Below are 13,276 nucleotides of genomic sequence, written 5' to 3'. Positions count from 1 at the left end.
AGAGTGATAAGGGCTGGGAATGATCATCAGGGCATTCTAACAGACATTGAGGGGTAGGATGTTCAGTCAAAAGCCGTCCAAATCTTTACGACCCCATGGACTGCAGCTCACCAGGCTTCCCAGTCCTTCATATCTCCTGGAATATGCTCAAACTCACGTTTACTGAGTCAAACTCATGTCTACTTAGTTGGTGATTATCTAATCATCTCATCCTGTGTCACCCTTTTCTCCTTTTGCCCTCAGTCTTTCCCAGCATCGGGGTTTTTTCCAATGAGTCAGCTCTTTGCATCAGGTGGTCAAAGTACTGGAGCTTCAACTTTAGCATCAATCCTTCCAGTGAATATTCAGGGTCGAATTTTTTTTTACGATTGACTGGTTTGATTTCTTTTAGGACTGACTGGTTTGATCTCCTTGCTGTCCAAGGGACCTTCAAGAGTCTTCTCCAGCACCACAGTGAAAAAACATCAATTATTTGGGCTCAGCCATATTTATGGACCAACTCTCACATCTACACATGACTACTGGAAAAACCTTAGCTTTGACTATATCAACCTTTGTTGGCAAAGTGATGTATGTCTCTGCTTTTTAATATGTTGTCTAGGTTTGTCATAGTGTTTCTTCCAAGGAGTAAGTGTCTTTGAATTTCGTGAGGGGTGGGAGGCATCACAAAGGAAACTGTGAATGGCAAGTGAGGAGGGGAGAAATCTAGGAGAGGATGGTGTCCTGAAAGCCAATGAAACAAAACATTAATGCTGGGAATTCTGAGGCTCATTTTCCAATGTTTCCTGAATTGGTGATAGTTTGAAATGTGATATTTTTTAAAAAGAATTAGCAAACAAACAAAAAAAAGGAATAATTTTCTATCACAAGTGATTGATTGCAATAGCATGGATAATAGAAGAAGTTGTGAAAGGGGAATCAAGAATTTAGGTTATAACAATTTTAAACAAAAGTCTTCATTTAAAAAAAAGTACACAATATTTAGACATTATATTTTGTCTTTGTGGCAACTGCAGCTACAGCATGCTGTAAGTGAAAGATGAAGGAGTACATGTTAATGTCAAATAAGGGAAAAAGGTAAAATACTTGAATTCTTTATAGATTCTTTAAATAGATTTCAAACCTTTATTGGTTTTGAATCATCATATTTCAAACATAATTTTCTAAATAATAATAACAATTTTAGAATCTGAATAAATCTTATGTACCTTATATAAACCTTACTTGAATACATACAGAGTTCATGTTTATGGGTGAAATTATGACTTGGGTCTTTTGATTACCAAGTATTATTTCTTATTCCAACACATTGTTTAAATGTATAGATGACTGAAAATAAAAGAGCTTACCAGTGATCTCTTAATTTTTACTTTTTTACAAACTATTTATAATAAGTATTTAAAGTTAGGGGAAAATTAGGACTGTAGCCTGCCAGGCTCCTCTGTCCATAGAATTCTCCAGGCCAGAATACCGGAGTGGGTAGCACTTCCCTTCTCCAGGGCATCTTCCCAACCCAGGGATCCAACCCAGGCCTCCCACAGTGCAGGTGGATCTTTTACCATCTGAGCCACAGGGAGGCCCAAGAATATTGGAGTGGGTAGCCTATCCCTTCTCCAGCGGATCTTTCCAACCCAGGAATCGAATGAGGTTTTCCTGCATTGCAGGCAAATTCTTTACCAGCTGAGCTACCAGGGAAGCCCAAATAATCATAACAATTTTAGAATGAGAATTAATCTTATATACCTTATATAAACCTTATTTGAATGCACATAAAGTTCATTTTGGTGGGTAAAACTATGGCTTGGGTCTTTTTATTAGTAAGCATTATTTCTTATTGCAACACACTGTTTAAATGTATAGACAGTTGAAAAAAAGATTACCAATGATCTCTTAAATTTTTTTACAAACTACTGATATTAAGTATTTAACATTAGGGGATATAAGCTTATGAGGATTAAAATACAGGAAGAGCTTATAAGAGGGCAAAAAGGTAGGAAATACATTTCCACATGGTTATACAAATATGAGATTTCAGGGAAAATGATCAAAATTGCATTTATAAGGTCATGAATCAAGTGGACACTTGATTCAAGAAGTAGTTTAGGAACATAAATATGGTTCAAGAAATTCATGGGTGGTGAAAGCTGTATGTTGGATTATTTCAAAACGTTAGCTGCTGCTGCTGCTAAGTTGCTTCAGTCGTGTCCGACTCTGTGTGATCCCACAGATGGCAGCCCACCAGGCTCCCCCGTCGCTGGGATTCTCCAGGCAAGAACACTGGAATGGGTTGCCATTTCCTTCTCCAATGCGTGAAAGTGAAGTCACTCAGTTGTGTCTGACTCTTCGCGACCCCAAGGGCTGCAGCCTACCAGGCTCCTCTGTCCATGGGATTTTCCAGGCAAGAGTACTGGAGTGGGGTGCCATTGCCTTCTCCACAAAATGTTAGAGATGACTGTTAAGTAACTTCTCTTTTTAATAACAGAATAATAGGCACATGAAAAGATCTCATTAGGCCACTGACAAAGATAAAACCCCGGACTGCATGGCTCCACAGTCTAATAGTTTAGAGCCAAATGTCCAATATAGCGTCCCTTATTAACAAGTGGCTATTAAATACCTGAAATGTGGGCAAGTGTGACTCAAGAACTGAATTTTTAATCTTATTGATTTTATTTAATTTATGTTAAAAAATTTTTAAAACATTTGTGACTAATGGCTATAGATTTGATAGCACTAAGAACGTGCAATGCAGAAGACCTGGGTTCAACCCTTGGGTTGGGAAGATCCTCTGGAGCAGGGCCTGGCAACCCGCTCCAGTATTCTTGTCTGGAGAATCCCATGGACAGAGGAGGATGGGCTACAGTCCATGGGATCGCAAAGAGTCAGACATGACTGAGCGACTAAGCATAAGCAGAGTACAAGAACATTTCCATTATCACAGAGAGTTCTATTATTGACCAGAGCTGACCCATAACATTTTTATTTAATTTTACATTTATTCCTTTTGCTAAGAAACTTCTCTCTCTTACTAAGAAGCAATATTAGCAAGATGGACAGATGTAAGCTCAAGATACAAAAACCTACAGGATTCTCTAATCCAGCAAAAAGAAAGAGCTTAGCAATTCTTTAAAATAGAAAAAAAGTTGCCTAGGAATAAATCTAAATAAAGATGTGTGAGACATTTATGGATAAAATGACAAACCCTCATTGAAACATAATTAAATGAAGAAATACATTTTATTTATGGATAAAGAGACCATCATAATGATGTAAAATTTCCCCAACTTCACTTAAACATTCAGTATATTTACAATAAAAATATTTAACAGAGGTTTTGCATACCAGCTAATTCTGAAATTCATATGAATGGCCAAATGTTCAAGAATGGCTCAGACACACCTAAAAAAAAATCATTCCAAAGTGATCCTGGAAAACTAAAGTATTCATAAGAAAACAAAGAAATTGGGAAATATATACACAAGTCAATTCTAGATACATTAATGACTTGAATATAGAACACAGATACACTAGAACTTTCAGAAGAAAATCTACTATATCTGTGTAGCATCAAGCTAGGAGAGCATATTTTAAGTAAGACAAAAAGGCACTAGGCTAAAAGATAAATTTGATTTCATTAAAATTTAAAGCTGCTATTTATCACCAGATAACATTAAAAAAGTAAGAAGGCAAGACATAACTTATTTGTGTCAGATATAGCTGACAAAGGATTATTTGCTTGCATTTAAAGAACAATATCAGGGCTTCCCTGGTGGCTCAGCTGGTAAGGAATCTGCCTGCAATGCAAGAGACCCGGGTTCACCCCTTGGGTTGGGAAGATCCCCTGGAGGAGGGCATGGCAACCCACTCTAGGATTCTTGCCTGGAGAATCCCCATGCACAGAGAAGCCTGGCAGGCTACAGTTCATAGGGTCTTGGAGTCGGACAAGACTGAATGACTAAGCACAAAGAACAATAAGAAATAAGTAAGAAAAAGATAAACAACAGAATAATGGAGAAAAGATATTTTCTGGAATTTCACAGGAAAGGAAACACAGGCAACTGTTTAAACAAATGAAGGATTCTCAACCTAATATGACCAGTGTCATAAGAAGAGGAAGAGACACCAAAGATGCACAACCACAGGGAAAAGGACATGTGAAGACCCAGCCGGAAGGCAGTGGCCATCTGCAACTCAAGGAAAGAGACCTCAGAAAGACACCAAACTGCCAACACCTTGATCCTGGAATTCCAGCCTCCAGAACTGGGAGAAGATAAATCTCTCTTTTTTTAAGCCATTAAGTCTGTGGTATAAATTTTTGGGGGAAACCGAGCAGACTAATACAAAAACTGGAAGAGAATGTATACTGCCTAGATTGTCCATTCTTACTGGTGAAGCTATAGAACAGAAGGACTAAAAACAGACTGTATAGCTTTGGAAAACATTTGGCATAATATTTTAAAGTTGAATATTTGAATTTTCAGCAATTCTACTCTTAGTGGTATGCTCTTTTACTTATGTTAAATAAAATCTTGCACATGTGTACCAGGAAACATTAAAATAGATGTTCATGGAAGTACTGTTCATAATAGGCCTCAATATCATTAATAGACTAATAAATATATTTTCTTATGTTTATACAATATGGAATTTTCTCCTCTGCCCATGTGATTCTCCAGGTAAGAATACTGGAGTGGGTTGCCATTCCCTTCTCCAGTAAAATGAATGAACATGAGTTAAAACAAAATGTACGAACCTTAGAAACATGATGTTGAGTAAAGAAGCAAGCACAGAAGACTAAAGTATGATATCCATTTTATAAATTTCAATAACAAGCAAAATCACATAAAGATTAAATGAATGCTGAACAGAAAGCCAAGATGAGAGTGATTTCTTTGGTGAAAGGAAGGTGAAACCAGGGTAGAGAACAGAGAGAATATTCAACAATTTTGATTCTAGTTCTTAATTTTGGTGGTGTGTTTGAAGGAGTTTATTTTATAATTTCTCATAAGTTACATCCAATTTAATATATCCTTTGGTATATTACCTAATAATACTTTAAAATCAAAATCCATTAGTACCAAAGATAAGTCCCAGACATTAATTATAGAAAAGAAAGTCCACTTTGAAACAACATACATATTTACTCACAAATCTTCTGCAACTGAAGCCTTTTAGCTATGAAGTTCTTCCCCTTTACTATGAGGACTTTATGTTCCATAATGAAGCCACCTACTTTGGGATAATTTGCCTTCTTTATTTAAATGATATTAGTCTTTTGGCTATCTAGAAATTTTAAAAACAACTGATAACTACATCTCCTGCCCATAAGATATTACAGGAAAAGGATGGAGCAGAGGAGGCAATCTCATACATTATTGATAACACAGACAAAGACAATACTGGCACAAAGTTATTTTTCCATATAGCAACTCTGAATGTTATTAATATAAATCTATATAAATAGCAAACATTAATCAAAGAAAATCATCAAATATGAGTACATCAGCTATTCTGCAATTGAGTTCCAGGGTCCTATTTTAGGTTATTACTTCATATCTGAGAGAGTTTGTGTATCTGTGTGTGTATATCTGTATATCTGTGTGTTTGGTTTTGTGGAAATGGCATGGTGCTAAATTTTACATTTTTTTCTTGAATTACATGGCTTTTTGTTATCCCTTGGGAATAAAGAAGCTAGGAACAGCAGTTGACTACCTACCTGTGGAGATGTATAAAGAGCAATTTTAGCTGCTAATGATTCTGAATTTGCCCTTAACTTCATAAAAATGCTCCAAGAATCATGTTTTGCACATCCAGGGACGTGCTATCCATATTCAAGTCATTTATGTGGACAAAGATATCTCCTGTCATATCAGTAACAAAGGATGTTATAGTCATCAAGCCGTCAGCCACTACTGCCACCCCCAAAGCTGCACCAGGGGGGGACCTCAAGATAGAAAAAACAGAATACTGGCCCTAGATATTTAAAGTGCATACAATGGAATGATTCCAAATGAGCCCAGATTCTTGCATCTTACCAGATATTGAGAGGTGCTAAATTCATTAACTTGAGATGTCTAGTTTCTTTAGTTAGCAGTGATCTTTTGATGTTCTGACTGCCTGTTTTTTTTGCAAAATGTCCTAAATATCCTGGCTCCTCCCTTAACTCTTCAGAGCAGTCCTTCAGAGCTACCTGAGAACCTGTCTCCTGACTTAAGTCTTAAATCTTAAGACTTAAGTCTTCAATATGTCTGCTGAATAAAACAGAATTCTCAACTTTTAGGTTGGGCATTTTTTTTCCAGTCAACATTTAATTATATGGCTCATGTAGGTAAATGCCTAAATGTAATGGGATGAATTGTAAATTATTAAACTTGATAGATTGTTAACTTTATCAGTATCTGAGAACCAGGCTTTCATCTCTGGATACTTCTGTCATAGACCGTGACAAATATGAGGTCTGTATTGGTCTTAAAATTATTCTTAGAATTGCGAGGTTTCACAAGAAAATGCAAAGATAAAACACAGCTTCTACTATATTAACTTTTTTTCATTCATTAATTCATCCTTAAGTCATTCATCATGCTTTTCTTATTGAATACAGATAAGGAGTCATATATACTCAGCTAAACACTGACTCTATAACTGCAGATGAGACAGATAGGCCCTGATTTTGATGTCACTACTATCTTTTGTCCAGCCATATAATAGGACATCTTCATTATTCCTTTTACTGTAAGGTTTTATCACAAACTCTGAAAAATGGAAAATTTCTTGCATATCAGTAGACAAAGGATGTGACAGTCATCAGTGATTGCAGGCATCACTGATGGTAAACTGGTGAGCCCTGAGGGAACTCAGGAAAGAAAGACTATCTACCATCTAGCAGAGATCAGACTGCAGCCACTCTCTATGGTCAGCCCTGAAGCAGCTCAAGATATGAAAACACAGGATACTGGTTCCATATAGCTGAGGTGCATATCGAAGGAATGATTTCAATGAGCCCAGACTCTTGCATCCTCCCATACATAGAAAAGTGCTAAGCTACTTAACTTGAAATATCTGATTTTTCTTTAATTAACAATGATCTTCTGATGTTCGGTCTACCTGCCTTTTGTTGCAAAACTTCTATAAAACCTAGCTCCCCGTCTCACCTCCTTGGAGCAGTTCTCTCAGGGTTACTTGAGATGCTGCCTCCTGATCTTGAAGTCCTAAAAATTCCCACCAAATAAAACATAACTCTCAACCTTTAGGTTGTGAATATTTTTTAAGTTGACATTGCTAATGAAAATACAATTGTCAGAGGAGTTCTGACGTGCACAGGAAACAATGAACTCCTCTTTCCCATGTCCCATTCTCCTCCTTGCAATTCCTTATGTGAACTCACTTTGTGCCAAGACCAAGATGTGTCCCAATAAGAACCAAGCTAATTTCAGAATGACTGGAACTATACCTCATTTAGGAGACTTGATGCTTAATTGTGATAAGCAACTAGAAGATCATGGAAACAACCTATAAAAATGATTTGTCTTGGGAGAAAATACTAAAAAGGGTTAACTGCTATTCCACATACCTAAGCTCATGGGACTAAATCACAGGCACCAAGATCACCAAGTGTACTTGTCAACAATGAGCTAAAAATGGAAAAATGCATCATACTGTTATTGTACTCATTTCCCCCCACGGTACTCTGATAAACACCACAACCTCCAAGGGAACTGGGGATAGTTTCCTTGTAGAGTAGGTTATAAATCCATCTTTTCCAAGCAGTTGTGTCGTATCCAGGTAACAGCACATTTTATTTAAGGTGATTGTGTGAGATTAAGTGTTCCTACCTGATTGGAAACCTTCTTGTCCTCAATTCATTGGCTTATCCTGGATTATTTTTTCTTGAATCAGACCTCCACGCTTCTACTATAAACTGTTCCTTTGGAGACACCAGGCCTTCCCAGAAACTCAGGAAACTGAAATGGATACAGAAAGAGAAATTATTTGTATATATAGACCTCATTTTTCAGTTTTAAGTAAACATCCAAAGCATACAGCTTCTAAACACTATAATAGCTTTCAAAAAATTCATGCTTTCTAAGTTTGCACGGGCTTCCCAGGTGGCCCTAGCGGTAAAGAACCTGCCAGGGCAGGAGATGAAAAAGTTTACATACTCACAAACTTCACATATTATGATAAGAGTACCGGTTGCCTCTTGTGTCTTCAACCCAAACAAAGACTTCAGAAAAAGTCCCTGTTACCTTTTGTTCATTAAGGCACAAAGTGAGGGCAAAAGGCAGGTTTCTAAGTTTTTTTCTTTAGAATTTTCTTTCTTCAGTTTTCATCAAGATCTTTAGGAAATTATTAATTTTACTAAACTTAATTATTCATAAAATAAACATAGAAACCTGTAGAACAGTATTTCCTGGAGACCTGTAATTTACAGTATCCATTGCATACATGCACCATGAGCTTGTCTTTTCTAGCACTGGCATACACAAAAGTGTGCGTGTGTATGTGTATGCGCACATGTGTGTCTCTTTGTGATGAAGTCGTGGGAAGAGAATGAATCTGTTGGCTGCTATTCAGTGATTTAGAAAGATACTAGAGTTAAGAAACAGGCTACATCAAGTGAAGCAATAACGTTGTGAGACTGTGTTTCCATAATAATAATAGCAGTTTCCTTAGCAACCAAGGGGGCAGTGTCCTCAAACTATAGTCACACCTGTTAGACCATCTGTCTATAAATTTCATACTATCATCAATGGAAAACAAATGGCACTGTCTCTCCTTTCCTTTATCCACTGGCCATTCTCATATAAACTATTTTTCTCTTCAAGGTCATGCTCTTGCCAATCTGTTTAAAAGTATTAGGATGCAGGTGGAGTGACACAAAATGAGCCAAGCCTTCATACTTGCAGCAGTGATGGCTCTGTAAGGAGCACTGGATTGGTAGGATGCTACAAATTGAATTTCCCTAGAAGTAGAACCTGAGGCAAGAATTTGAATGCCAACTGTTCATCTGGGAGGTTCTTCCAGAAAACTCAGAAGTGGAGTGGGATTTGAGAGCAGAGATATGGAAAGAAATCAATAGAGGTACATTACTGAACAGATTTCTTCTGCAGGAAACTGCTGTCAGGCCTCCAGGGGAGTTCTCTAAAACACTATAGAACACATCTCAGAGTTATTCCAAGATGGGGTGAGAAACTTGAAGTACTTATCTTCCAGTCCCCCTCTGTCCTTGGTTGAGAGCTACACCCAGATATATTAACTCCTGTACACTTCTGACCTGTCCTAGAGTGGCTACTTGCAGATGTTAGATGATTCTATCAGTATATACTGGAATGATGAGGCTGGGAGATATGAGGTGAGCACTGATACCATCTGATACAGTGGGGGCAGGAGGTATTAGTTACTGGCTTGTGAGTCTAAATGGATAACCTTAAATTCCTGGGTTAATGGTTTTACCTAGAGGTATTTAAACATGATGTGTCAGTAAAAATTTCCTCTATCAAATGAAGTTTAGGATCCTAAGTCCTTAATTTTTTGAAAAATTATGTCTTTGAACAGATTTTTAAAAGGTAAAATGATTAAGATTTCAAGCTGATGATTCATGCATTCATTCATTCACTCATTCAACAAACATTTATTGAACAGCTAGAGTATATCATGGGTTAAGCTAACACTAGTGTTACTGTTACTAAAATCATGATCTTGCCATCTAGAATTAAATGTAATGTGACATCCAAATAAAATTCATAATTACAGTAAAAATTATTACAGAATGCTATAGGAAGACACAGTAACATCTTAATTCTTGCTGTGGACAGTATATGGGAAGTATCAGCAGGGCTTCCTATAGAAGTCAATGGAAACGGATATGTAACAGGAAGGAGGGGTGCATTTTTAAGGAAAAGAGAAGATAAATTCACAGTTGCAAGAAAATGAATGGTTAAGAATCAGAGCAGAAAGGAGATCCATTTATAATCAATATAAGAAATGCTCATTGGAGTATAAGAAATGAAGATAATGGAGAGGGTGTCAGAAGTAATATCATGAATGGTCCATGCAGGTATAGTAAGTGCTACGGTCGAATCTCTGTGTGCCCCTCCAAATTCATATGCTGAAATATTAATTTCCCATTGTAGGTGGGGTCTTTGAGAAAGATTAGATCATAAGGGCACAGCCATCAGGAATGGTATTAGTGTTCCTACAAACAAAAAGACACCACAGAGCTTCCTAGCCTCTTCTGCCATGTGAAAATACAATAAGTCTGACTCAGAAGAAGGCCCTCATCTGACATTCCATGCATGAGTGCGAAGTCACTTCAGTCGTGTCCAACTCTTTGTGACCCTAAGGGCTGCAGCCCACTAGGCTCCTCTGTCCATGGGATTCTCCAGGCAAGAATACTAGAGTGGGTTGCCATGCCCTCCTCCAGGGGATCTTCCCGGCCCAGAGACCTAAGCCATGTCTCCTACTGTTCCTGCATTGCAGGTAATTTTTTTACCACTGAGCCACCAGGGAAGCCTCATCTGACCATACTGGCACCCTGTTCTTGCACTTCCAGTCTCCAGAACTGCAAGAAAAAAATGTCTGTTGTTTACGAGCCACCCAACCTGTAGTGTATTCTTATAGCAGCCCAACGGACAAAAAGAGTTAGGTTGTGAGATTTTTTTCCCAAGGATACGGGAATCCACTGAAGGATTTTAGTTGAAAACTTAGAAGAGAAGAGAGAAAAGTTCCACAACACAATCAGGTATTTTCATAAGATAAATTTGCTTATTTTAGGTTTAGAAAGATCATTCTGGAACTACTGTGGCTGGATTGCTGGAGAAGGGTGATAATAATCCTGGCTATCAAAAGATAAGTATACTTACACTGTTGGTAGGAATGTAAATTGATAGGACCACTATGGAGAACAGTATGGAGGTACCTTAAAAGTTAAAAATAAAACTACCATATGATCCAGAAAACTGGGCATAAACCCTGAGAAAAATCACAATTCTAAAAGACACATATACCCCAGTGTTCATTGCAGCACTATTTATAATAGCCAGGACATGGAAGCAAGCTAAATATCCATCAAAAGAGGAATGGATAAAGAAGATGTATGTACAAACACACATACATACACACAATGGAATAGTGTGTGTGCATGCTAAGTTGCACACACACTATTTCCCAGTAGTCATGTAAGGATGTGAGAGCTGGACTATAAAGAAAGCTGAGTGTCAAAGAATTGATGCTTTAGAACTGTGGTGTTGGAGAAGACTGTTGAGATTCCCTTGGACTGCAAAGAGATCAAACCAGTCAATCTTAAAGGAAATCAGTCCTGAATATTTATTGGAAGAACTGATGCTGAAGCTGAAACTCCAATACTCTGGCCACCTGATGCAAAGAACTGCCTCACTAGAAAAGACCCAGATGCTGGGAAAGATTGAGGGCAGGAGGAGAAGGGGACGACAGAGGATGAGACAGTTGGATGGCATCACCGACTCGATGACATGAGTTTGAGCAAGCTCCAGGAGTTGGTGATGGACAGGGAAGCCTGTTATGCTTCAGTCGATGGGGTCGCAAAGAGTCAGACACAACTGAGAAACTGAACTGAACTGATGCTAAGATGCTTCAGTCATGTTCAGTTTCTTGCGACCCTATGGATGGTAACTCTCCAGGCTCCTCTCTCTGCAGGATTCTCTAGGTAAGAATACTGGAGTGGGTTGCCATGCCCTCCTCCAGGCGGTCTTCCTAACCCAGGGATCAAAATCCTTGTCTCTTATGTCTCCTGAACTGGCAGGGAAATTCTTTGCCACTAGCGCCACCTGGGAACCCCCAGTAGGCTATTACTCGGCCATAAAATAGAAAAAATTGGGTCATTTGCAGAGATGTGTATGGACCTACAGACTGTCATACAGAGTAAAGTGCATCAGAAAAAGAAAAACAAATATCATATATTAATGCATGTATATGGAATCTAGAAAAATGGTATAGATGATCCATTTGCAAAGCAGAAATACAGACACAGACATAGAGAAAAAGTTATGGATACCAAGTGGAAGAGGGAGGGTGATTGGAATTGACATATACACTATGGAGGCGTGTGTGCATGCTTTGTCACTCAGTTGTGTCTGACTAGCTCCTCTGTCCATGGGATTTTTCCAGCAAGAATACTAGAGTGGGTTGCAAACCTGGTGGGGAATCAGAGTGCTGCCTTTTCTGGAGGGCAGGAGTGGGGTGGCGTGGAAGATCATAGCCTCACTTGGCCTAGCCAAAACCACAGGACGTAGGAAATGGCATTTGGCTTGAATAGTGTGAAAAGTGAAAGTGTTAGTCGCTCAATCATGTCTGCTTTGTGACCCCATGGACTAGAGCCCGCCAGGCTCCTCTGTCCATGGGATTTCCCAGGCAAGAAATGGCTGGAGTGGGTTGCCATTTCCTTCTCCTGGGGATCTTTCCCACCCAGGGATCAAACCCCGGTGTCCCACATTACAGGCAGATTATCATCTGAACCACCAGGTACCCTCCACTGAATGGTGTGTGTATTGCCCGAACAGTTTTCTGTTTTTCGCAACCCTTTTCTGCATACTTAGGCTTGGGAGAACAGGTTTTTTGGGGTTTTTTTTGAAGCTTTTTGTGTGTTCTGTTGGTGGTTTGTGTGTTCTGTTGGCGGTTTGTGTGTTCTGTTGTGGTTATGGTTTGGAGGCTCCTATAGTACCCTCTATAGGAATGTATAGGAAGCAATAGGAAACACAAGGGACTCATCACCATGTCATTCCCCAAGTCCCAAAGTCCTTAGTAACTCTGCCTTCTCATTTCCACCTTTCAGTGTCTTTCTTTGCTTGTTTGTTGTTATGTTCAGGGTTTTAGTTTCAAGGGAGAGAACCTGGGAGAAATGAGTTGCTTCACTTCTCGGAAGCAGAAGTCTAGAGACCTACTCATGTTAAAAAAGCACTGCTGACTGTAAATTAAAATTTGATGACGCACACCTTGCCCTTTAAGAATTATTCTGCTAGATAACGTGGTTCCCAAAGTTGCTACAATTTGATTTTTTCACTTCTAAAAGTCAAGTGTTTTGCTGGAGTTGCAATTTAAAGATATGCAATTTAGCAAGAGATGGGGCTAAAATGATCTATGTGATAACAGATTAGAGCTGGAAACCTCAATATACATCCATATTTAGTTTAATATTCATATTAGCTTAATACAGTTATATAGAGAGATATTTATAGATATGTGCATATACATGGTTAATATACATACATATTATCTCTTTGCTCTGTCAGCTGAGAAGACT

The 13,276-nt window shown here is 38.4% G+C and overlaps 1 protein-coding gene across 1 annotated transcript in view; it reads right to left on the bottom strand.

Moving 5' to 3' along the window:
• The window catches only part of PKIA (cAMP-dependent protein kinase inhibitor alpha), a 98,171-nt gene that overhangs the window by 33,949 nt on the left and 50,946 nt on the right, over nt 1-13,276 (bottom strand). The window contains exon 2 of the mRNA XM_043880051.1: nt 7,833-7,961. The gene's annotated coding sequence lies outside the window, so the exon portion shown is untranslated. The remainder of the gene's footprint in view (nt 1-7,832; nt 7,962-13,276) is intronic.

This window comes from Cervus elaphus, chromosome 21 (assembly GCF_910594005.1).
Source record: "Cervus elaphus chromosome 21, mCerEla1.1, whole genome shotgun sequence".
Lineage (NCBI taxonomy): Eukaryota > Metazoa > Chordata > Mammalia > Artiodactyla > Cervidae > Cervus > Cervus elaphus.
Note: the sequence above shows the minus strand (reverse complement) of the source record. Positions and strands in the feature narration are given on the sequence as shown.